We start from the raw sequence: 26424 nt of genomic DNA, 5'->3' as shown, positions 1-26424 counted from the left end.
GAATCATACTGGGGTCTATGGCCCCAAAATAGCATAGAATCATGCTACATAATATAGAAAAGATCAAGAGATAACATTTTGTCCATATTTTATATGGATAAAGGAAATTGTGGATACTAGTCATATGGATACATGAGTCACACTGTATTACATTTAAATATTAAGTTAAATAAATAATTTTTGACATATACTATGTAAATTGTTCATACCAAGATCCCATTTTAAAGCACAACCAAAGTTGTATTTCCCATAGCACCATGATAGACAAAACATCAATCTCATCATGTGCTGAAAGAAGCAAAATATCTTGGGATACAAACATATAGTATTTCAGTATTTGCAATTTCAATTCATAATTAAATTCACTAGTCCTATTTTCTCAAACAAACCAAACAATCACTGCAAAGCAAATGTAATGAATGTGCTATGTTCAAAGATGTATCTAAGTTCTGTCGCCAATATTCAATCTAGGAGTTTGCAAATGTGGTGCCTGCTTCTTTTCTCTTCCCGCTATGTAGTTCGCTGCTTTCATCGTAATGTCTTATTATCACTCTCCTTCTGTCTCTGTAAGTGACTGAAATCATTCCACATTCCAAAACAAATTTATTTTGTTTTGTTTTACATATGTGTAGAAGCCCTAACTTCTGGAAGGAAACTTCAGAGACTGACAAAATGAACAAAAATAGCACTAACAAGCCTTTCAGAGTTGTCATACAACTTTGCAATTAGCTCACAAATAATTTTTTTTTAGGTGAGTTGAAAGAACATTTCCTGCTTTTAATGGCTCTGAACAAGAAGGCCATATGATTATCCCCTGCACTCAGTATAAAATGACATGAATGTGTACATGTCTTAATTAGTCACCATAAGCATGTTTTATATATCAGATGATGTTTAAAATATTGAAAGCAAAATGATTAGAAATCAATTTTACATATTTTTAATCTGCTTTCATATTGACATATCGGGGGCAATTCAGGTGCTAACAAAGCTATTCTGCTTGAGCAAAATTGATGAAATGCAGTATATTTCCCACTTTGCTCATGTAATGGATGAAAGGGAAAAAAAAAACACCTTCTTCATGAATATTTGCACATATTGTGCTAAGATAATACTCTAATCACCATGAATAATAATGATTAAAGTTTCTTTCTTAGAGGTGATTTTTTTTCCTGTGTCAGGAGCGACTTGAGAAACTGCAAGTTGCTTTTGGTGTGAGAGAATTGGCTGTCTGCAAAGATGTTGCCGAGGGGACACCCAGAAGTTTTGATGTTTTTAACATCCTTGTGGAAGGCTTCTCTCATGTCTCCGCATGGAGTTGGAGCTGATAGAGGGAGTTCATCCGTACTCTCCCTGGGCTGGATTTGAACTGGCCACCTTCAGATGAACAACCCAACCTTAAAGTCATCAGTCCTGCTGGCACAAGAGTTTAACCCACTGTGCCACTGGGGGCTCCGGTCTTAGGGGTGATAAATTTAGATGAAGTAATAAAATAGGCATTGTTTCTACTGAAACTTCTTGGAGTCATTTGCACCTTGTCACCGGACTACATTTATTCCATGGAGGGACCAAAACTTGTGTTAGTTCAGAGAAGTTCTTTATTTCATAATGTTAAAACAAAACAAATGTTGTTTTTTGAATAAGATTTTCCAGGTTAGAATATCACTAATCAATCAAAATCTAGGCATCAGATTTCAATTATTCCAAGGTATCTCCATACCTTATTCCAAGGTACGGTGATATTCCGGGAACCTTTTTATAGTTTATATGCAGTGGCAAAATTATTATCAACCACATTGCTTGTGCATTTTTCCTAATTTAAACTAATGTAGACTTTAAAATACCTTATTTCATTCCGGAAGTGAACCTAGTGCTCTTTTACATCACTATTACTGTACCTCATTGTGCTGGTTAGTCAGAGCAGACTGATTAGATCAATAGAATGTATGTTAGCATTGACTTACAATCCAACAATTGATTTAGGATGTTTCCTCTAATTCAAAGTAGCCAATAAGATTCAAACCTTAAATTACAAAGCACCTTGTACTTGTATGAATAATGGGAGAGACAGGACTAAATGTGAACAATACAAAGAAATGAGAGAAAATGCAAATGTCAGGGGGGAGGAAGAATAGAGAAAAATTAAATATTTAAATATATTTAATGGGAAATAGTTGATCAACAAGCTATCAGAAACAAATGGGAAAATTTAAGATATTACTGTGATATCATTTAGGAACTATCAATACTTGTTTTTTTTGCCACAGTAGGAAAGGAAGATACAATTTAGGTTTGCTATCTGCAAGCAAAAACTAAATATTATCTATTTATCTTCCTCAGCTATTCAGTTTCAACTTTATGCCACATATATAACTTTGTGTATACCTTTCACAAAGTATTTCCATTCTGAGTTAGATGCAATACCACAGTATCAAGAGAGGAAATGTATTTTCCTATAACTCTAGTAATATAGATTATTAGAATATTTCTGCTGTAATCCTAAGTAACCAAGATGCATTTTCTGTACAAAAGACCCACTGTATATACTCTTGTATAAGTTGACCTCATGTATAAGTTGAGAGCAGTTTTTTTGGGGGGGGGGGGTATGAATTTTGGTATGTATCCCCCTCCCCCACCCCATTGTCCTTCCTGTGAATTCAAAAAGGCCAGAAGTGGATCCATGTCAGAAGAGTGGAGGGGATCAGTGCTTCTTTTAGGTTATCCCAGGATGGACTAATAGCTTTCATTTGGCACTCTATTCAGAGAAGGAACTGGTATCGTTTTTGATAAGAGTTGAGTTACAGTGGATAAGCAGACCTAGATTTTCTGAACCATTTTAGACTGATTTTTTTTAGACTTATGCATGAGTATATACAGTACTACTGCAGACAAAACTGCTAGATTATTTTCTTTTTAAAAATACAAATCAATACAACTTCATACATGTTGGAGTCTCCTTGAGGTTTCACCTAAGGACTGTCATGATGAGAGCCTTCACTTCAGCAGTTTCTATTAAACCACTAATTACATATTACATACATATTACATATTATTAGGATCGGTTCAGATTTGTATATAAATTAAGTATATTCATGATTAATTATGAAGTTAGGATGACTAGACAAAGCTCAGCGAATGAAGTAACTATGGAGCAATCCAGATTCTGATGCAACCATGTAGATACAATGATACAGAATGGGGGATAATAATAATAATAATAATAATAATAATAATAATAATAATAATAATACTTTATTTTTCTATCCTGCCACCATCTCCCTGTAGGGACTCAGGGTGGCTAACATGGGGCCAAGCCCAAAGCAGAAATAGAATGTGACTATGGTGCAGCTGGTTAAGTAGAAAACTGCCATAAATCACTTTGACCAAGAGGTTGTGAGTTTGAGGCCAGCCTGTGCCGGGGTGAGCACCCGACAATTAAAATAAAAAAATAGCCCTTGCTCGTTGTTGACCTAAGCAACCGAAAGATAGTTGCATCTATCAAGTAGGAATTTAGGTACTGCTCTGCAGGGAGGCAAATTTAACTAATTTACGACACCATAAAACTCGTCCAGCTCCTGTTTGGAATGAGGAAGTATCCATCAAGATGCCAGAGTGGATGATGAAGCAGCTGCTCCCCTTGTGGCTGGAATTGAGCATACCCTCAGTAAGCTAGAATCGTCTCTGTGTCATCTCCTATGAGCCAGTGCAGACCTTGAGATCATCCGGGGAGGCTCTTCTCATGCTCCCACCACCGTCTCAAGTGCAGCTGGTGGGGACGAGGGAACAAGCCTTCTCGGTAGTGGCCCCCCGGCTCTGGAATGCACTGCCAAAAGAGATCAGGCAATCCCCTACATTATCCAATTTCCGTAAGGAACTGAAGACCTGGTGGTGTCGGCAGGTTTTTGAGTAATTACATTGGAATACCACCGATTTCTGGGCCTGAATATATTGCACAAGATTTATCTAGCCTAAAATGATACATTTGAATTGGGTTTATGGTTCCCGTCCCCTTGATCAGGTCGTGTAAGTTATTTATTGCTATATAATTGTATTGTTTTACTTTGCTTAATGTGTTATTATGTTGCTATATAATGTATGTGTTGTTTTATGATTGGAAACCGCCCTGAGTTCCATCCGGGAGATAGGGTGGTATATAAATAAAGTTTTATTATTTATTATTATAGGAATAGCTTTTATTTCATTCTCAGATGTTGTGACAGACTTCTTAAACAGCAGCATAGATATTTTTTACAATTCTTGATCACCAACAACTTCTGGGCAATAATCAAATAGCAATGATTTATGATAAATTACCCAAGATCTTTCTTCCTAGATTTCAATACCATAGTGTTCTCATTCATTTTACAGATTTACAAATGATAATCTAATAGGAAACATTACCATAGATATAGTAAACACCTATTAATCCTTATGGAATCTTATTAAGATTGTTCTGTGCTTTCTATAATGTAATCGTGAAGTGTACAGCAGAGGCTTAGGTTTATTATAACAATAAATAACAGAGTGATAGACTATAGCATTGTTTTCTTAATAAAGATCTCTGTTAATCTAAGTGCTTCTTGGCTCCTTCATCTCTGTAGACTTTCTGATTTAGAATTCTAAATATTTAGAGGCCTGAATCGCTATTATATACAAATTAGCTGGAAAGTGAATTATACAGATTACAGAATAGTGTCAGAGTAATAATAAAGAAACAGTTCTCTTTCTTTCTTTTTGTCAAAATGTATACATGTTAGGGAACATAAATTCAAGGGCTGTGAAACAAATGCGGCTGGAAATGGCATGGCCATCTCTCAGATTCATGTAGTTTCAAAGACTCCAGTTCCACAAACACCAGCAGTGGTTTATTTGTGTTTATATTCCCTAGGCTCTGATGGGGGTATCTGCCAAGGAGTGTTGCATCAGCCCCTCACTTTTAGCCGCAGTGGGAGAACAGTTGGGGGGAGGCTTGGCACCTTCCAGCTGCCTCCACACTACCAAGGTGTGTGTGTATGTGGTTCTATGAATATGCTCTTTGATATCTCCAAAGAAAATGAGAGGGAAGTTCAAATAAAAAATGGTCTCATGGGCCCCGATGGAAAGAACGTAGTTAAATATGAAATAATTTATTTTGAAAATCAAAAGAATGTCTACAAACAAATACACATGGAAATGTTCAATGGAAGCCAACTGGACTTTCTTCTCAGTAGATATAGTTTATATCTGGGTGTAACAAATAACAATAATAGATCTGACCAAATTTCAGCAACAAATAGTGGAACTAAAAAGTCTTGATTACATTCGCTATACTTTGCCCATGTAAAGTTAGCTCTGTAAAGATTGAACAATTATCATTTGAAGGGAGCAGAAAAATTACTCTGGATATAACTGCAGAGATTTCAGAAACGTGTGTATTCAAACAGTTATTGTATCTCGGGAATGGCATACTTTTATCCTGTAGAATTAGATAAGGCACTTTTGACTACATGCACAAATTGTTCATCTCCCTGGATCTAACCTAAAACGATATCCAAGTCAGCTCCTTTTGCTTCTGCTTTGGAACTTTTGAAAGTAATTAAACTGAAATCAGAAAGTAAACAGCTGAATACAAGGAGTAGGTATTTTACAGTTGTGCCGACTGTAAAGGTAAAATTGAAATAATGGTCATGGTCATTTATTCACAAGTGTATTTTGGGAGCAGCAAATCAAGGACTAGGATTCTACTGAATATTGATGAAGTGGAAAATCCCACTAGCATAATAACATAAGATTTGATTATGACATGCATGGAAGTCAATATTTCTATCTGCTAGCAGAGAAAATGTTGAACTTGTCATATATAATGTGATTGACACAAGATGATCTTGGTGAAGGTATTCTAATTTGAAGGTTATAGTTATACCTGTATCACTTTGCTATTCAATCAAATACGTCCTTGAGTCCTTCTCACACATGTACAACAGTTTTTGGGATTTATATGGGTGTCATTACTACATTACAATTTATTAGATCAGATAATAGGATAGAGCTGCCAGGGCATTCCAGGCCCCAAATTTCAGTCCCCAAAATTGATAAGTAAGGTGATGTCACTAAGTATGTCTGAGAATAACAGGCCATGAGAAGTTATCTTTCCAGACTGGAAATACTTTGACTTGAATGTTTCTGAGCCACTGCAATTTGAGGTACTGTGGAATGACATGTGCAGTGCTCTCCTGATCACAAGGTTTATCAAGAGCAGGTAGCTGGAGAGATCTCTTGGGGTAGTGTCCCAATGGCTTGCCTCAATGCATGCCACAATTGGGAAAGCACTACAGGCATAATTTCTTAGTACTTTAGTGTTGCCTCTGTTAAGATGTTGCTAGGCTACAAAGATAGGTTTTTGGGATTATGTTCAATCACTGACTACAACGAATCCAGAATATTTATAAGAATATGAGAACAATTTATGATCTTTTAACTGCTGAACAGGATGCCAGCCAGGCTTATGAATTACATAAATAAGAGAGTGCTAAAGAGACAATACATTGTGTACGTCCCTGTTAATACCATGCCCAACTTACCATGCAGGGATGAGGCAGAACGGGCACTCTATCATCTTCCTTTGGTGTCTGGTGCATAACAAGCAGCCAATCAGATTGAACCTCCTAGTTCAATCTGATTTGTTACCATGACTGGACCTGAGGGAAGACATGCCAGGTATTTAAGGCAGCCCAGCAGCTCTTCAGCTCAGTTGCCTTCGAGGGTTCCCCTCCCTCCCACCTTCAGTTCTTGTTGTTCTTTTCGATGTACTACCTGTTCTGTTTGGGCTTTGATTATTTGTCATAACTTGGGGGCGGTTCACATGGGCCCTGGATCTGGCTAGTTTGCCCTCAGTTGAGGGTTCATCCTATTGAGCATCAGGGGGAGTGGTGGTGCAGGGAGCCCAAAGAAGCACTGAACAGAAGGCTGCACTAAGCCCCCTATTGGCTTCCCATCAGTTCTGCGGGCTATCCAATGCTGTGATCCAGGATCCATGTGTGTCTGGCAACCCTATTTCAGTTGTAACCCATAAAAATTTCAAGTTGTGACCTCTGTTATCCCAAACTGAACATGCCTGAGTTTTGTGTTTGGGTCAACGGGGTCGGGGAGGGGGGAGGAGTGGAGGAATTTGCTTTTCACAAAATTCTTTTTCAAAACCCTAATTCTCTCAGTTTTGAAAAACTACTTTCCCCTTTTATTAGGACAGAGAAATTATAATATTAATTTATAATTTAATTAAGGCAGAAGACATAAGAGCAACTTGGAAGGGGGTCTTCTTTACATCCAGGTGGTCTTTCTACATCCTATATAGGGGCTTCTCATTTCCCCAGAAACTGTATTTTCAAACTTTTACCTTGAAGACTGTCTCTGGCATCCATATGGGAATCAATCTGTAAAAGAAAGTGGAACTGAAGAATGAGAATTATCAGAGAGTGACAAGCTGAGAGCAAGAGAACAATGTTTATTAAAGTGGATAAGAAGTGTAGGTTTCAAAAAAAATCATGAAACTTTTTATTTTTGTAAGGTAAATCATGAGCTATGGTAGGCAAAAAGCATAAATTTTCACCCACTGCCATAAGAGCTTGAATTATATTTTAGTTTATAAATACATTAATCCTTTTCCACTATTCTTTGACTAATTTTCTTATCTTTAGCTGTGGGATTCCAGAGTGAAGGCACCATTTTGAAACCATCCCATAAAAGTAATATACCATACCTTCACTTTCTCACTTCTAAGTGTATGTGCACACTGTCTGCTCTGTACTATTTAAGGTTTTAAAATATTATGCTGGGGTGTAGAAGATAGTATGACCAAGCCCCTAAAGAGAGGACTATGGATTTCCCTGTTAAACCTCCTGATCAATGCAACATTGATAACCATCACCTCCCCAAAGTTAGCAAGATGGCAGATAACAAAAATGATATCTCCAGTCATTTGGTATCAATGACCCTAAGATCATACAGAACCTGAAGAATAAGACCTTGACTTTCAACAAACCTAGGTCATTCTCACAATGTTGAATGATCATAACATGCAGGTGAATCCCTTTGAACTCCCTAATGAACAGAGAAAACAAATCAACAACAAAGAAAAGCGTAATATCACCACACTCTGTCTCCAATGCACAACATCCAGAGGCAGCTGTGTCTAACATATAGTCACCTGGTCTTTCCCAGAAAAAGCAACTCCTTCCACACAGTGTGATGTACAGCATGAGCATGGAGCTGAATATTTCCCCTATGAAATAAATCACAAGTATTGAAAACATACAAATTATTAAGGCAAGATGTCACTGTACCTTTGCCAATTTCATGTAATATAACGTATGTATTTTTCATACAGAAATGTGAACTTTATTGAATTTGTTTTCTAACGATACTGATCAGATCAGCCTTAGTCACTTGCACATTAGCTGAAATTTTCATAGCTTAGTGCTTCAACTCATTTCCTTGCTGGAGAGATATACCACATCTCCTCTCATAAGATTAATTCACTCAGTATAAAAGCTCTCAGTTTGTCAATCTCTGTTTTGTTTCCAGTGATGAATTATTTAACTCTGTCAAATCATCGACACTGATCATGCCTGAAACCAAGGCACCAAATAGATGCAGAGATTTTAACAGACCCATAATAAATTACTGTATAATTTGTAAAAATTGCTTCTAATGATTTGATGCACAGAGATGGCAGGTCATTCATATGGATTAGAAATGATAAACTGGACCAAAATGAAGATTCATAAAGCTCTAATAATTATTCAGAGGATTAAAGTATTTTCCCACAACACAGAAACAAACAGTAGTTCTCTTAAACATGCTAATATGTGGAATGCACTTTAGGACTTCATCACATGGGCCTTGAGAAGTGTTGGGGACTGTCTGTTTAGCAAAGGGAATCATACCAATCATGCTGTTTCATGTTCTGTCTCCCTATCACATATGTTTTTCAGTTTTCCCCCCATTGTCACACATGTTCTGAACCATTACACAGAAAAGCCTTGTCTCTGACCTCTCCATATTACTTTTTATTTTTTTAAAAAGGGAAAATCTTCAAAGTCATGTGTTATCTAGCCCTGTGTTCTATCACAATGCCATGGTTGATTAGGATCGCTTTTTGCCTTCAATTTTTGAACATGCCCATTCTGACCAGCTGGTTATTGGTTGTTGTTGAGTTTATGTTTTTATTATTTTTATATGTTTTTATGTATTAATTCATTTGAATGTATCTTATGTTGTTGTATTTTATTGTTGCATTACTGGGCTTGGTTCCCATGTAAGCTGCCTTGAGTCTCTTCAGGGAGATGGGGCGGGATATAAGAATAAAGTAGTAGTAGTATTAGTAGTAGTTGTTGTTGTTATGGTTGTTGTTGTTATGTTAGTGGGTACACATAACAGGCAGCACTTCTCTGCCCATGAAAGTTAGGCTGGTCCCATCTTTATTTTTAAAGTTTTGGCAGGTAGCCAAGTGCTGTTCTACATGACATTCAATGTTTGAGATTTCAAAAACTAGATTCTAGGATTAATTTAGACTGCTTTTAGGTGTTTTAAATTTTAATATACAATGTTCCCTCACTTATCGCAAGGGTTAGGTTCCAGGACCACCTGAAATAAGTGAAAATCTGCAAAGTAGGGATGCTATATTTATTTTAATATTTATACATTATTTTAGTAGTTATACAATATTTTAAGTCTTTATTAACCAATCGTGTGTTGATAAATTGCCTCCTTCTCCTCCCGTTGCTGCTTGGGCTCCTTTTCTCTCCCTTTGGCTTCTCCTTCCTCCCTTCCTAAGGTTGTAAATTGTAGTTTTTTTTTTAATTTAGTTTTTTAGAGTTTATTGAAAAACTGTGAAAGAGCGAACTCGCGAAAAGTGAACCGCGAAGTAATGAGGGAACACTGTATTTTCATTTGATTTTTGCATTGTTTTAATTCATGTTATTGTTCATTGCTTTGGGAGTCTTTGTGGGCTGTGATGCAATACAGGAATACTTTAAATACAAACATACATACATCTGAGTTTGGGAGACTTGAACAGAGCTGTTGAGGAGGCACACTCTTTGAGATCTCTCATTCATAGTATCACAATAAGTCAGTTGAATTAATAACAAGTGTGTGCACTTTTTTCAAACATATATATTCCAGTCATGCAGATTTTCAGATCAACTAAAGCATGTTTAGATATACTTTTTAAATATACAGGTTCTAACTGTGTACTTTTTCAATTGGACATCTCTTTCAACCACGTCAGATGGGGAAGAATTGGTGGCATGCTCCACTTTACTGCCACTTTAAGAATAAATCCCACCGGCTCCCATTAAACTATGCACTACTACTTCCAGCAGGGCTCTGTGCTTAAAGGAGTGGCAAAGTGGAGCATGCCACTGCAGCAGCAACACGGGAGGCTTTCTGTGTTGCCTTGCAACAATGGGGGGAAACCAGATGATTGACGCTTTCCCTCATGGGATCGCCCTGCTGGTAAGCTGGGAGATACAGGGCGTGTATCATCGCTGGATTTGCCACAATGCATGATAATTCCAGCAGCCACTGTGAAGAGGTCTTTTATTTACTGAAAATATTTTTTAATCAGTGGATTGATATTAATAGCAGCCTTAATTAGCACACTAGATTTTTAAGGACTACAAATTACTAAGGATACTTTGCTTCAACATCAGAGCTAACTCTCTTCTTGAAAAAGCAGAACAAATGAGAACAACAGAATTGTGAATTCAAGGACCTTCTGGGGAAGAAAATGAGTAAGCTTATTTTAGTGGAATTTTAGATCACTGAAGTATAAATACAATGCTGAGTGACTTTTCCCTCCCTTCCTAAAATTGGATTTGATGGGCACTCATGAACAGGTAGATGTTCCTGGTTTTTGCCAAATGCAATGCATGTCTGCTTATCTCTGAATTCCAAAGGAGTCCTTTCATCAGTTTCAGTTATTGGATTCCATTCACTCGATGAAACTAGCAACATGAGATTTTTAATACTGCTGCATTAATTTCAGAGCAGCAAGAGAACACAGAATGGTGATATGAATTTATGCAGTGCCCCATTCCCTTTCCTCTTTCTTTTAATTATTATTCATATAAAACATACAGCTCTCCATAGGAAATCTGTAGGCAAAAGTGACAAAATTACGATGGAAATTTCTCTAACAAAATGTGCATATTGTCAACTTATGAGGGGAAAAGAGACCTTTGCCTCTTGTACTGTATCTGTCACTCTATCTAGCAGTTTGGGTATCAAATAATAGCTGATAGAAATACTTCTAGTGAAATTATACAGAGCTACTGTCAACCAGAGTAAAAGATACTAGATTAAATGAACAAATAAACTAATATGGTAAAAATGTTCAGTAGGTATACACTAATTTACTAAATGAAGTTTTTCTGGAAGAAGAAATTAAATAAAGGCTTAACATTAAAGGCACATGAACCTGTCCAGTCAACACATTCCTTCACCACTTGGACCCTGAATTAGATTTTTCAGAATGCTTACATACAAAAATCACACTCTTCTATTCTGCATTTTGTGGTTTCTTCCTAACAAGTCAATTTCAACCCATGATGATGCTAGGGATCAAAGACTTCCAGGTCACCCTGCTATCAAGAACACTGCTCAAGTCTTCCAGGCTTTATGTTGTGGTTTTCCTGATTAAGTCTATCCATCTGTAATGCAGTCTTCATCTTTTTTCTTATTGCTTCCACTTTACCTACCTATTCTAGAAAGTCATGTCTTCTCGTGATATGTCCAAAGTACAACAGTGTCAGTTTAGTCATCTTGGATTCTAGGGAAAATTGGATCTAATTTTCCCATGGGCCCATTTATTTGTATTTTTGACAACACATGGTATCCACATAACTGTTATCCAGCTCCACATTTCTTCTAATCAGCTTTTTTTTTTACTGTTCAGTTTTACAACCACTGGTAGGTGTATTCAGTGATACGTTCTTGAGAATTTTGCCTAGCTTCATCATAGCTGCCCTTTCAAGTCCTTGTCTTCTTCTTATTTCATGCCTGAAGACTTCATTCCAATTAATGATTCAGCCAAGTATGGAAAAGTGGTATCAATTAAATGTCTTTATCATCTACTTAAACATTATATAAATAATCTGCAGTCATCATTTTTGTTTTCTTAATTTGTAATGACGTTTCCAGTCTTGAAGTGGAGGGGGGATAAAGAGGTCCCTGTTCTGCATAAGGTAAGGTAAGAGATAGGTTTTATTCAATACATTTACGGAATTATGTTTAATTATACGGGAAATGTAATTTTTACATGATTGCCAAGTAGGAGATGAGAGATGTTTGTTGCATTTACATCCTGGCTTTCTTCCATTTTATTCAAGGTCAGACACATGACTTTCATCCTTTTCCCTTATGCTCAAAACAGTAATGTAAAGGATGGTGGGCTCTCTCCTAGACTGGGAGAAAAATGAATGGCTCAGAGTGACACAATGGGTTCTATGTGCTTTAAATACTAAGCCTCACTGCCTTCTGCTTTGCCACCCTGGATCCTCCTCTGTTACTGTCATTTTTTCAAGGGAAAGAGCCAAATAAAATGGGAGAGAAAGGATAGGAAAGAAAAATTATGCTTTCATTAAAATATGCTTATGCCTTACTTTGACATACTGTAACATATGAAACATCTGGGTATATTTAAGATGAACAGCATGAAGCTTTAATTAGACTCTTTTGAATTAATAGCTTTGAGAATGTGATTTTATTAAAGAGCTTTTGCTCACCAGGCAGGTTTTTCTAAGCTCCTGCAGCTCTACTTCATAGCAGATCCCAATGTCATACTGATCCCTGGGGGACTATTGCATGTGTCTCCACTACACACCCTCCTGCAGAGATTTACAGTATTATAACTTAGTGGTTATACTCACAGTTTGTTCTGAATGTAAAAGATTCTGCTTCACTTTACTTGGTATTATGGTTTATCAGTTGATAGCCAGCTGCGTTATTCTTCACATGCAATAGTCATTGCTTTAATGTTATTTAAAAGCCTCTGGATTATTATTATTTTTTGGAAAGGGGAACAATTGGTAAGAAGCATCAGCTCCAAATAAACTTCCACATGTACACACCCAGCCCTAATTGTTAAGATGTTGATAATTTTCTCTAATTATTTTCTATTTCTTGATCATAAAGCTATTATTATAGATTTCCAAACTACTCAAACTCATGAAACATCCCATTTCAAAGTATAGTAAGAAAATTGGGATCATTTATCTTTATTTCATAGTTACGTTGCCAGAGGTCAGGAAGAGCATCAAATATGATCACTGAAAGCATCTATTCAACCCCTATTTTCTGTACTTTTCACAATGATATGTGATGAGATCTCTCTTTTCTTCCTTTTTCAGCTTTTTGAAACACACCTAGTTTTATTGTATTTTTGTCCCTTTCAAGCTTCATTTTAAAAGCATCCTGGTGATATCATTCACCGGGCAATGATTAAACCCAACAATCATTTCTGATATCTCTTTTTTATTTTGAAATCAGAACAGACCTAAAAGCTACATGTTACTATTTTAGTTCACAGTTCATCATTCACCTTTTGGGAATGACAAATTTCAAGATGCTGAGGATTGAATGCCCAGGCAATAACTGTAGGGAGAAAGCCTGCTTATAAAGGTGACAAGGAGGAAGAATGTCCTACCTCTTTGCAAAGAAAACCTGTCAATAGGAAGACACTCTGCAATTCTTACCATAAACCCATCTCATTCTACTTATCTGTTAGAAAGAAATATAAAACAAGAACATGAAAGGTCTTCTGACAATAAAATATGAATGAAAACTCCAACATTCTGTAACCACCACCACCCCCAACATTTTATGACTGATGAGTCTGTCCAAACTCTGAGATTCTTAGAAGGAACTTTGTTCCACCATTCCAAGAAGCTGTCAGAAAGTATACATGGCTTTCTCTGTAGCAGAACCTCGGCTATAGAACTCTTTTCCAAGAAATGGTCAAGATCCATCCATCCAGCTTCTTATCACCAGCTAATGTGATGACTATGAGCCACTTTGAAAGAGATGGCTTGAGAAAACATTGGAGTCCTGCTGCAGTTTTCAACAAATGAAAGTGTATAGTAGTCATCATTTCCCAGAAACCCAATCTGCAACATATCAGAAGGGATCTAGATGGGGTGCTGCCTTTCTAGCATCATCATTTTTTAGTTCATCATGTGCCTCTCCCTTTGAACATTTCTTTCTCTGTGATTATTTTTATTCTATACAAATTTCTTCAGAAGCAATGGGGAGAGGGATGGGGAAACAAATGAGTCTGTTTGTAAAACAAACTAACCAACAAAATCCAAAATATGACTCTCTTTTGCTGCAAACCACTGCATCTACATTAAGAACTGGTGCCACCTTTATGCCCTCTATCATTAGGTCCATGAGAAAACAATGGGAATCAAGGTGGACAGAGTTTCAATCAGTCTGAGATAAAAGAAAAAATCTTCCAAAATGCCAAATCATTAAAGATTTTGATCAATGCACATTTTTTGTGCATTCCTTTGAGAAATATAACCACTATCTTTAGACAGAAAGATTTTCCATTTTTCCCTGTGTCTCCACTGTTCAGGCACTTCTCAGTTTCTTCTGCACTGTGTCCTAGATGAACCCAAGATCATTTGTCACTAAGGACCTCATCACATGAGGAATTTTTAGTGTCCTAGGATGCTGCTGCCCCAGTTGAGAGATGGAACCCCATGCCTTCCATCACGTGATGTTGCCTCACTTCCAGCAGGGCTCCATTGCTCAACTGGGAAGGCAGCATCCTAGGATGCTGTGCCACCAACATGGGGGCCTCTCCATGTTCCATTTGGAACAACAGGACTACCAAGGGGACAAGCCGCATGGCAACACTTACCCTCATTTGATGAGAAAGTATTGCTGCCAGCCAGGTGCGGTGTGGGGCTCCAGAATTCTTCTGTTGCCCCACCGATTCACCACAGAGACTGGCAAATCAGCACAGGGGACCTCATCGATGTGATGAGGTCGATAGAAAGCAGAAGACATGTGATTCACATTGCACACAATGAAACACTTCATATGAATAGTAAATATATTATAAGGTGAAGAATTCATTTAGTCTAATCCTAATACTTATGCCTTTTGAAGAAAGATTAATATCAGACAAACCAGCTAAAATCTTCAATCAGTCTATGGTATATTGCTGAAAATACATCTCATGGGTCAAAGGAGGAGCAGAAATCCTCCTATGAGTCATTTGGTGATATTTAATGAAGCTCTACCCTTTTGTAGGGGAAATCTGATGTTTGATCTACCCCTTTGGGTCTCTTCCAGCTACCACAGAGGATTTCTTGATACCCCAAAAACAAATATGCTGGGGATGTGATTGTGGGTGGAGAGAGAGAAGACTCAAAAGGATAATACAGCTCTGCAGGTTCCAGTCATACTCCCAATATGAAGTGAAATTAAAGCTGCATCTACACTGTAGAAATAATGCAATTTAACACCACTTTGATGTGGCTCAATGCTATGAAATGCTAGGATTTGTAATTTGTTTTTTTCTGTGTCAGGAGCAACTTGAGAAACTGCAAGTCGCTTCTGGTGTGAGAGAATTAGCAATCTGCAAGAACGTTGCCCGGGGAACATCCGGATGTTTTTACCATCCTTGTGGGAGGCTTCTCTCATGTCCCCACATGGAGCTGGAGCTGATAGAGGGAGCTCATCCGCGCTCTCCCCCGGTTGGATTTGAACCTGGCAGCCTTCAGGTCAGCAACCCAACCTTCAAGTCACAAGGCTTTAATCCACAACACCACTGGGGGCTCCTGTAATTTGGCGAGACACCAGCACATATTGGAAAAGACAGCTAAAGACCTTGTAAAACAGAGGCATGGAGCCTCTGGTGGCCTAGGAGATAAAAGCCTTGTGACTTGAAGGTTGGGTTGCTTACCTGAAGGCTGCCAGGTTCGAATCCCACCCGGGGAGAGCGCAGATGAGCTCCCTCTATCAGCTCCAGCTCCATTCGGGGACATGAGAGAAGCCTCCCACAAGGATGGTAAAACATCCGGGCATCCCCTGGGCAACGTCCTTGCAGACGGCCAATTCTCTCACTCCAGAAGCAACTCCGGTTGCTCCTGACACGAAAAAAATGCACCTTAGGCAAGATCTAATTTAATTTCCTACCTCTGCTTGCAGAAGGTCATAGTGGAAGTGGAAGTTTGATGTTCTGCCATCAACCCCTTCTTTTCATTATGAACTGAGTAAAACTTTGGTCAGAGGTTTTTGCTTTAGATAGTTCCCACATATGCCCCGACTTTCCTTTGGGAGTGTAGCCTTAGTTAACTCTACTTCTCTTGGTACTAAATATAATATTTAATTTAATTAATGTCATCATAAAATTATACAAAAATTAAAAGTCAAAGTTGCTGCTTGCCAACAGATGTTCAGGTTCATTAAAGGTATACGACATATTGCAGTCCACCAGGATCTGTTCAGGACCAGGCAGTGCCACTCATTCCATGTATTATTAAACATTCTTACATTTTACTACCTTTCAGGACCACAGGTATCAGGCATGAACAAAAAGAGTTATATCATCACACAAATGCTGTAAAAAGAAAGACAGTGCCTGAACACCCATTGTTATCTTGAAAATTATGGACCACAGATGTTGTTAATACACCAGCTATAACATGCTCTTCCCGTAACTGATAGCAGAGCTAACTGCATAAGTGAAGTCATTAATTTTCTCCATAATATGAGAACTGTGAATTGCAAGACCTGCATTTGAAAAGTATAGGCATTAGCAAAATCAGATGTGTCCTTGTACCCGAAGTCATTAATTAAACATTTAATTATCACAGTAAGCAGATTCTGTTGTGGGGGGGAATCTATTTAAGAAACATTAAGTTATCATCTATAAAATGAATTACAGTCTCTTCACCTTAAGTGAGCATGAATGCCTTTCAGAAGTTGAAACATTCCTGTGAGACTGGGTTCTTTTTTCCAGCTTTTAATTATAAAGTGCTGGTTTTGACCTACAAAGCCCTAAATGGTTCTGGCCCATCTTACCTGTCCGAACGTATCTCCCCCTATGAGCCTTCTAGAACTCTTAGATCATCGGGGGAGGCCCTGCTCTCGGTCCCACCAGCCTCGCAGGTAAGACTGGTGGGAACGAGGGACAGGGCCTTCTCGGTGGTGGCTCCTCGACTGTGGAACACCCTCCCCAGCAACATACGGCAGATACCAACTCTCCTAGGCTTCAGGAAAGCCTTAAAGACATGGTTGTGTACACAAGCTTTTAATGAATGAGAACATGGACTTTACATGATCTGTACAAAGACTTGAGGATTCTGGATGAATGGATTTTAATCTTGGACATTCTTAAAATTTTTATATAATGTGTTTTTATTTTGTAATGGTATCTGTTTTATATGAACTGTTGTTTTGTAGATTGTTTTATATGAATTGTTGTTTTTACATTGTTTTTAGGCATTGAATTTTTGCCTATTTACTGTAAGCCGCTTTGAGTCTCCTAGGAGAGAAAGGCGGGGTAAAAGTAATGTAAATAAATAAATAAATAAATAAATAAATAAATAAATATGCTTCATTTCTATCACTATGAATAAATAACAACGGAGGCAAAATGGAGGAAACAGGTGTGTGATAGAAATAATTTATATCTTATACTGAGCCAACAAAAATAGATATTAGAATTCAAAGTGTCTCTTACACTAGAAGTTTTTATGTCCAGAGTTAGGATTATGGCTTTTGCAAATTGGTATTCATTTGCACCTAAGAATAAACGACTTCTCGATAAATACTGTGCTTATTATCACTGTTTCCTGGTAAAAGCATACAACTCAAGGAAGTGTGCTCCTTGAGGGTGACAAAAAAGAGAAGGCAGTTAGAGGGTGCATCTACACTGTAGATTTAAAGCAGTTTGACTTCATTTTAACTGTTATGGCTCAATGATATGGACTCATGGGATTTGAAGTTTGGTAAAGCACTAAAACTTTTTGGTAAAGACTTTGTAAAATATAATTCCCTTAATTCTATAGCAATGAGCCAGGGCATTACATGTAGTGTCAAGCTGCATTAACTAAAGTGTAGATGCACCCACATAGAATTAACTAATGCCATTGGAGAATTGCTCTGATTCATAGTCATTTTGTACAGCTGTGAGATGGAGTTAGTTGGGAATACAAAGTGATTGTTCAGAAAAGCATAGCCCAAAAAAGAAACTTCTGTAGTCAGCCTTTTCCCACTGTCACTAGAAGTTTGCTTCTAAAGTTCCTATGGCATATAAAACTAATTTCAAAATTTTCTTGCAAGTGAAGGAATTCAATGCATTAATTTCACGAAGTAACAGTTGTTCAAACCTGGACTTGTGACAGCCAGGAGACAAAATATTTTAGACTTGCTATTTAGAGACTTTGAAGGCAACTCACCCTCAAATGTCAAGAAATGCCATCCTGTCGCTGTAACGCGTCAGATTTTATCTGAGCAGCAAATGCAGTGTCCCAACCTTTTCTGCTGCAATTCTTCCCATTCCATATCAGACCCATAAAACTTTATCACATTGCTTCTTGCTCAGGAGAACAGATTACTGTCAGGCCTCAAAAAATGAATGTGCAGAATAGCTCTTACGTTCGCAGTAACCCCAAAAACATCTTTCTCCTTGATTTGTCTTTTTAAAGCCTCACATGCTGGCATAGCCATGAACACTGTCCAAAAATAAGAGCCCACGAATACCTGCACTTGGTGTGAAAGAATTAGCGTAACTCAGATAAATAGAAAATGTTTTCTCAATATGAAGAGATACCAAGCTTGAGACATCCTTTCAGGATCTATTTTTCAGGCTGTTATGGGAGGCCTGAAAAGTACTCCTTTACATGCTCTTGCATGCTCTTTCCCCCTCCTTTTTCATATTTCTCTACTCACTTGTTTGGATGAACTGAGCAAATGAAATTTGTATAAGGCAGTGGTCCTCAACCTGTGGGCCCCCAGATGTTTTGGCCTTCAACTCCCAGAAATCCCAACAGCTGGTAAACTGGCTGGGATTTCTGGGAGTTGTAGGCCAAGACACCTAGGGACCCACAGATTGAGAACCACTGTTATTATTAGGAATATATTCATAACCTGTTAGGATTATGATACCAATATGGTTAGATATTGGTGCAGAGTAGCAAAAACGCAGAAGACTAGGGGTTTATGTGAGCAGAGGTGAGAAAAGCAAAAATAGCCAGCCTCCCTTTCCCTTTAAAGAGTCATGCACATAAAATAAGCATCAGAGACATCAAAAGTAAAATAGTAAAAATATGTTTACTCACAATCTTGTATGATGATGGTCATACAGGTAAAAACATCTTCGTTCCAAAAGAATACAGTTCAGGATACTACATATCTCTTAACAAAGAATTAACATCAGCATGGCATGGCAGGATCAAGAAACAGGAAGAGCATGAAGAGCCAAAGAGAGGAAGAACAAAAGAAAGTCTCTCCTTTTATGCACCAAATTCTAAAGGCATATGTCACTTCCTGTAAGTCTCCAAGAAGTATACTCCCATTTCCCACATCACATGCAAAAACCCCAAAATGGTGCCATCAACTCTGGAATGCAGCTTTGCTCAGGTTACTAAGCAACAAGCAAAACTAACTACATAAACCATCCCACATTGAAAATGCATGCATGATTGCTAGATAACCCAACAGTTATATATAACATTTTCCTTCAAAGCAGGATGGGGAATTCTTCTCAGATTATTGTTCCCATTAATTTTTTTTCAGGCCAAATGAACGACTATTTTGAAGCTGACACATACTGTACCAAAGAGAAAGATGGGAATGATGAAAGAGGAAGAATAAGGAATATAATTTTTTTGTTTCATTTTCACAAATCAGACCAAAAGATTTCTAACACTTTCTTCCCATTTGTTGAAAAAAAATCAAGTGTTTATGTGCATTTTTTGTCTTTTCCGTTTTGCAGTTGGGGATCATTTTGTGCACACACGCAAAGGCTACCCAATTTTATTTTATTTTATACAAAAATGATGTGTTTTGTCAAAATTAATGTGTTCTCAAAACTCATTGACACAAATAATACTTTTATTTGTAGTGCACATAAGTTAAAACATGTAATTTCAATAATTATCAGTTAAATCATCAATATTTAAGTCATTAAAAGCCAGCTAAGGTGGAATATCAAATCTGTTTCCTTGGAACTAAAAGTTGAATTAAGACATTGCAACTGCTGTTGAACTGGGTGGATATATCCCTGGCTCTACATTTATTTCATATCAGTACATTACTGAATCCAACAGAACTGCTGATCATTGGGACTGCTTCTGGGAGTTACAGCAATCTTACTGACAAATGGTGAAATGTTCCTCTCATTGTAATACCAGTTCCATCTTGCTTGGATTCCGCTTCGGTGCATTCAGCCTCAGTAAACTCAGGCTATTTTCTATATTTTGACTGAACACAGAGTCAAAAGTTCCCAACTTTTAGTTAATGAACTACAGAGCTGTGCCATTGCTAATGTAGAACTCCAAATCTCCAGACAGTCTTACAGAGCAGGGTAAGAATATCTAGCTGCCGGCATATGATTTTCAGATTAGTTTTTGCTTTGTTTAGTAGTGTTTCAATTTCTGTTGAATCATTGATGTTTTTGTTTTCTCTGAAAGCATCTTTTATTCTTCTGATGGCATAGGTCCTGTACCCGTAGACAGCAAAGTTCTGGCTCTTCTTCAGCAGGGGCCAATAGAGGCGCATCACATCCGTGTCAACACACACGGAGGCTGTTTTGAGGCCTGGGGCTTGCTTAGGCCCTCCCTCCCTCTGTCCCTCCTTCCCTTTGTTCCTCGGAGGTCCCAGAAGAGGAGGTCCAGGTGCTGGAAACCTCTCATCTGGTTCTATCAGCCACATTCAGTGTGTACAGCTATTTCCAATAACAGGTGGGCTATACGCCTTCTAGATAGATGTTAAATATGAGGCGCTTCTCAGATAAAAAATTGTGGCAACATTAGTTTATGCATAATTAAAGAAACTAGGATTCAAAAATCAGAATTTTAAACATTAAAGGTCTTGTGGGAAAATCTCTTGATTCAAGTTTTTCTTCTATTCAAATATTCTTTCAATCTCAAATATAAAAATGAAATTGCACAAAATTAACAAAACTTAAATTCTCTAACTTACTTTTAATAGAAGTACCTGATGCTGTAGGAATGCATGCACAGAATTTTTCTTTCTTGCAATGCTTGGTAGACTTCTTAAGGAATAGCTCCCTGTCAATCATTAAAGCATATGCCTGGCAAAGGTAAAGTACACTACATTTATCAAAATGCCTCCAGAAGACAGAATTCGCATATGGACTATGTATCAAATTATAATTTCTACTTGACTCTTAATGGATTAATGGAATATTACTTTGAAAAGGGAGAAAAAATCTGACTCATTTTGAACTGAAATATCATGAATACAATCTGGTATATCACAAAGGATTATGAAATTGCTGTCATTGTAGTAAGACTTAAGGAAGATTTGTGATTAAAAGGGTGAACGGACCCAAACTCCTTAAGAAACAGAGACCTTTAATCTTCAAATGGAATTTTTTAATTCTTGCCAAAGCTCATCTGGAAAGAATAAAGCAACAGAATTTAATTACCAAAAGGGCTATCTCAGACCTAGTCTTCAGAAAACAGCAAGATGAGATTAAATGATCTTATCAAACAGGCAGAAGAAGCAAAAGGTTTTATTTGGCTGCTTAAAAAACAGGTGACACATTCCAAACTAAGCCAATTTGTGGAGGATTTTAGCATAACTTTAAGCTTTCTTATAAATAGCACAGATCAGTGATTTTTAAAATTTGTTTTCCAAAAAAGATGGTCAATGACATCGTTTTCTACATTTATAGTGAGTTGATGTTTTCCAGTTTTTAGGCACATTTTCAGTTCCTGGGCTGGTCTTTTGCTTTGTCTTTTGGCACCTACTCGATTGAGCAGAGGGTAACTCAGGCTCTTTCCACACAGCTGTATAAAATCTACATTGAACTGAATTATATGGCAGTGTGGATTCAGAAAATCAAATTCAATCAGATATTGTGGATTGTATGCCTTGATATTCTGGGTTATATGGCTTTGTGAAAGGGTTCTTAGTTGGAAACATTTATACCACTGAGGGCTCCTCATCCTAAAATGGTCAGAGAAGCCACATAGTCCATGAGATGGCCATGCGTGTGTTCCTCCCATTTGATTATTGTATCTTCAAGTTATGTATGAATTATACTGACCCTACGAATTTAGTTATCAGGCAGAACAGCCAGTACACATGATTCTGATTTTGAAAGTATGTGGTGAGGAAAATATATTGAAGTTTGAACGAGGAATCACACCTCTGCTATGGAATAACTGGATATCCCTTGACAAAAACAGAGCTAATGTACCGTGATCTATGCTGAGCTAAAGTAATTCTAGAAACACAAGGACTAAATTATTACAATGAAGGATTCAACTTCATTGAATACTTTCTAAGAGCTCTTCCAGACAGTGCCAAAATATGCTCCAAAATGATTTTAAAAACTTGCTTTGATGTAGATTCCCATCCCCACTCCACCTATAAAAAAATCCTGGACTTTCTTGGGGGTGGGGTGGCCTCCCCCAATTTACCTGGCCACCATAACTTTGCTCCTCGTGCACCAGGAGACGGGAGCTGGGGGGATATTGGGCCAGGAGATCAGAGGGAGGAAAATCCCTCTTCAACCCCCATCTCCTGGTGTGTCATTTCCTCACACCAGGAGGCCATGAGGAGAAAAGTTATGACGACCAAATTTTTTCCTTAATTTTTAGAGATAAATGGGGGGCTGGGGGGAGGTGGGGTGCCATCCCACTTATCCTGACTTTTGGAAGCCCAAAGAAGTGGAATGTTTGTGGGGAATTTCCCCCACAGGCCAAAGACCCCATTAGACCAAGAACACCTTGATCTAATGGGAAATCTCATTAATTCAGAACAATTTGTTTGGATGCCTCCGGTAAAGCCAAGATATGAGCCTGTCTGGATGGGCCCCAAGTTTAGAATATTGTTGCTAACTTAGCAACTGGAATTGACTTATCAATTTCTGAAACTCTTTCACTTGTTTTTGAGTTTACTCTCATAGCACAATACAGTTAGAGATCTGGTAGCCCCTCCAGGCGAGAATTCTGCTCGATAATAAAGTTTTCCTTCCGTTTCTAACTTTCAAGCATTGTGGTGAGTGAAACATTTAAAATTGCTCACAGCTAGAATACTACTTGTTGTTTTCACATTCCCTTGAAAACCTATCTCCCTTGTGGAATGATGTTTTGAAATACTCAAGTGAAAATGTCAACTACTCCAGAGTTAGAATTTTGAGGAAAGTTTCTTTGGGTGGGAGTTTGTTCCTCTTCCTGTTTCCTTCCTTTCTTTTTGAGAGGGATAATGGCCTCAGTTCCCCATACCCAAAGTGTGACATATTCCTTCTCTCAGGCTGGCTCCTCAGTTCCAACCCTTGTAATCCTTGTTTCCCTATTTTCTGGATTGGGTCCTATAGCTGTGTAGTTGTGTGATTTCTATATATTAGATGTAGTCTTACTCCTTCTCTGTCTTGATAGAGACAACCAGACAGTTTATAAAAGGAATCTTAAATGGTTATTAGAATACAGTATACATGAACCTTTGATTATATTCTTTTGCCTCTTTCCATGTTCAGAATCAGTTTTACCTTCTGAATAACTGTTCTGCCTTTTTTGAATTCCAAACCCTCTCTCTGTCAACTGTCTCCTTTTCTATCAGATCCACACCCTGGGCCTTCTACATTGATACTGGTTTGGGAGAAACCGATTTTGCGGTGTGGGCGGTCAGATTGCTATGCCTAAAATTGGTTTGAGGGCAAAAGCTGCAAATTACTGGAGACATAATTGTACTATAAAATCTCACCTTATTTCATTTATAGTCTTCCTTTATCCCAATAAGAGAGATAAAAGGCAGTAACAGTCATAGTCAGATTCCACACCCTCATTCAACCATCCATGGCTTAAAAATACACACACACACACACACACACACACACACACACTAAAGCAAACCTTGATTTTCTCATTTTATATATGAATTTCTATTTTACTATTCCATTGTAAGGGGAATTGAGCATCCCTGGTTTTTGGTATCCATAAAGGACATCAGAACAAAGCCCTAGCAGATACCCAAGGGCCCACAGTAATACACACATATAAACACACTCCTCCATCAATCACCTCATTATAATTTTATCAACCTTTTATTCTCTTTGCGAACATGGTGCTTTTTAATCTGTACATCTTACTAGAATTTGTTTACAACAGTAGCATTTCATTCAAATTGCTTTTGTTCCTTCTCTTCTTCCCTCACATCTAAAATCTATATAATCCACAACATTGCAAAGTTCACAGCAAGTGCAGTGTTTAAAGCTCACGTCCATATCCACATTGTGTTTTCTTTAGTTATATGGTCATAATGAACTACACAAACATAGATGCATGCATAATATAATGGGATTCAAATTAAAGGACATCATCAGGTGACAAAGCTGTATTCAATTTGTGCATTCAATGTGCTGCACTTTAAACATATCTGGAAGCTATTTCTAAATGTTAGGCACAGCAAATTACACATTACAGGTTGTGAAAGATTCCCTAACACAGGGATAAACCTTCACCTTTCTCAATATATTTTCCAGCAGAAGCAAAAGATCCTTCAAATGTGGCTTCTCAGAACAGTGGCTCATGAAATGATAGTGTCAGCATATGTGCTGTGCAATAAAAGTATCACACATAGAAAGTGTTCTGCTGCAACTAAAATTATCACCACCATCTGATGCCTACAAAAGTCAATAGCTTTCTCCAATAAATGGTGTATCATTCATGGTTTCTAATTATGAATGGTGAACGAAATAGAAAAAGAATTAACAATATAAAGAAAAGATACCAGAAGTATGATATACTTAATGGCACATAACAAACAAACAAAATATTTTTGAAGCAAGTGAAGAAAAAACTTGAGTAAGGGCCCTTTGTAATGGAATGGGCCTATCTTGCCAGGCCAGTGTGTGAACCTATCTGAGCAGCCTTCTTGTTCTAGAATAAACTTCACAAATCTGTTTGTACTTCACCACAAGAATTTAGTGTGCCTTTCTGCGCATCAATATAGGGGCCTGTCTGCATAATAGCCATCACTCTTTAAATCAGAGTTTCCCTTCATTTTTGAGTGGCTCTGTGAACTGATGCCGGTGGTCGGTGGGCCAGTGGGACAGGGAAGACTGAAGAATGGTGTGGTCGTAGACCAATACAATTAGATTGGTGGCAGCGAAGTTATATTGTGATGTAACCATACAGCCATATAACCCATAATATCAAGGCAGATAATCCACAATATTTGCTTTGAAATGGATTATCTGAGTCCACATTGTCATATAATCCAGTTCAATGTGGATTTTATACAGCTGTGTGGAAGAGACCTTATTATCTTTAATGTGAATTTCTCAGAACAAGACTAGACATGGAGAACAGTTTTGTTTAACCTTATTTGAATATTTAAAACTGTCTTGAGAAGCTGCTGTTAAAAGATCAAAAGTAGTCCCTTTGTGTATTAGTGCTTCTAATGTCATCTAATCTCTGAGAACTGCCTCCTTTTCCACTTTAGAAAAAATACCTTACAGAGCTCTGTTTTAATGTCTGTTCTGGCCCTCAATGAGAGATAAAATTGCAAAACTTTAGCGGAAGCATCTTATGGCTGAAGCAAGTTAGTCTTTGGAAGATGCTGTACAGTTAATGTACAGTAGAGTCTCACTTATCCTACATAAACAGGCTGGCAGAATGTTGGATAAGCGAATATGTTGGATAATAAGGAGGGATTAAGGAAAAGCCTATTAAACGTCAAATTAGGTTATGATTTTACAAATTAAGCACCAAAACATCATGTTATACAACAAATTTGACAGAAAAAGTAGTTCAATATGCAGTAATGCTATGTAGTAATTATTGTATTTACGAATTTAGCACCAAAATATCACAATGTATTGAAAACATTGACTACAAAAATGCATTGGATAATCCAGAACATTGGATAAGCGAGTGTTGGATAAGTGAGACTCTACTGTAGTTGAGAAGTAGGACACTAATGCCATGGTTATACAAACATGTCCTTTTTGAGACAAAGTTCTGGATGGCCTACATGAAAGCTGAAGATGGAGACCCAGAAACAGGCATACATTGAGTATCTAGAATGAAACTATTTCCATCTTTTTCTTAATCAAAAGAAGCACTGAAGATCTAATCCAAGCTGGTCCTCGACATGGGCAGGGAAGTTTAATACTATGCTTCTTGCAAAAATCTCAGTCCATATCAGGGCCCGGGGCTGGAGTTTACACAGGAA

The 26424-nt window shown here is 37.6% G+C and overlaps 2 long non-coding RNA genes across 2 annotated transcripts in view; one reads left to right on the top strand and one right to left on the bottom strand.

The window, feature by feature from the left end:
- Positions 1-26424, top strand: part of LOC103278908 (uncharacterized) — a 193391-nt gene that overhangs the window by 8143 nt on the left and 158824 nt on the right. The window lies entirely within an intron of this gene.
- LOC134299494 (uncharacterized) overlaps positions 20386-26424 on the bottom strand; it is an 82960-nt gene continuing 76921 nt past the window's right edge. Inside the window, exon 3 of the long non-coding RNA XR_010006707.1 lies at positions 20386-21310. This is a non-coding gene — a long non-coding RNA (uncharacterized LOC134299494). The remainder of the gene's footprint in view (positions 21311-26424) is intronic.

Source organism: Anolis carolinensis, chromosome 5 (genome assembly GCF_035594765.1).
Source record: "Anolis carolinensis isolate JA03-04 chromosome 5, rAnoCar3.1.pri, whole genome shotgun sequence".
Taxonomy (NCBI): domain Eukaryota; kingdom Metazoa; phylum Chordata; class Lepidosauria; order Squamata; family Dactyloidae; genus Anolis; species Anolis carolinensis.
The sequence above is the reverse complement of the archived record's forward strand: the minus strand, read 5'-3'. Positions and strand labels throughout refer to the sequence as shown.